Below are 1,243 nucleotides of genomic sequence, written 5' to 3' on the forward strand. Positions count from 1 at the left end.
ATAAATACAAAGCAAAATAACAGTAACATCCAGGTCATTTCACTCACAAGACAGAAGGGGAAAAAGGAAACAAATTCTCAAATTCCAATATTTCTGTTGATCCACACACTTTCAAGGGGCTGGCATTGTGAAGACAGCCTTCCTAATGATTAATTGAATTTCTCACCTTTTGTTCAAATGCTTAGGGGGGGGGGGGGGCTTGTTTTTAAATAACACCTAAGGGCAAAGAAGACCCAGGACTTTGCCGAATGACTTTTCAAGATGCAACCACATACAGCGACACCCACGCTCATAGGTTCCTTCTCTAAACAGTGAAATTATATCAAGGATGACCTTTTGAAGGAATAAAATTCATTATCACGTGGAACATGGTAGCTATAAAAGATCAACACTTGGAAGCCAAAGCAAAACCCCACATATGATAAATGAATTAGCATGGAAGTTACACAAAACCTAGACCTTCTGGGTGACCCTGGTCTTACAATTACCTCTTCTTTTAAAGGAGAATGAAATTTTTTATGTATGAAGATGTCACTGTTGACCTTAACCGCATTAAGAATCAAGGAGACATTTCTCACATATTAAAAATAAGATTTGATTGAGTGTTTGCAAGTACCCTAGTAAAATCTTATTAAACCACTGTTTATTTTAATTGCTTATAAATGGCAGAATATTAGCTATTAATTATGAACATGAAACCAGTTAGAAAATAAGTTTTGCCATGTGTAGAGCTTGTTTTTCAACTCTAATTAATGCACTGTCTTTCTCACAGTTTGATGTGCTTTAGAGCAAACAGGTACTTAGGACTTAGGTATAATTTCTCCTCTCTTCCTCCTTCTCCTTACTTTTGCTTTATCAACACTGTTACAAAAAATCTAGATGAAAATCAGAAAATTCAATCGATTAAACATACTTATACAATGCTACTATCCACACTTATAATTAGATTTATAAATCATGGGCTAGATTTACAGTGAAAACATAAATCTTACGCTCTCAACTACCGCTACCACCACAAAACAAAACAAAACACAATGAAATAAAGTAACAATTTGAAATTGTTTCAGTACCATTGCCATGTTACAATAAGCTCATACCTCTGGATCAGCCAGCACTGTACAAATATAACTGTATGTTCTGAAACATAAATGGATAGAAAGTGTAGTTCATGAGCATCTACCGCATGCCAACTGCTGAAATGGTATACAAATTTGACTGTATCGAGGAAGACAGGCAGGTTTTG

The sequence above is a fragment of the Galeopterus variegatus genome, unplaced genomic scaffold (genome assembly GCF_000696425.1).
Source record: "Galeopterus variegatus unplaced genomic scaffold, G_variegatus-3.0.2 Scaffold1329, whole genome shotgun sequence".
Taxonomy (NCBI): Eukaryota; Metazoa; Chordata; class Mammalia; order Dermoptera; family Cynocephalidae; genus Galeopterus; species Galeopterus variegatus.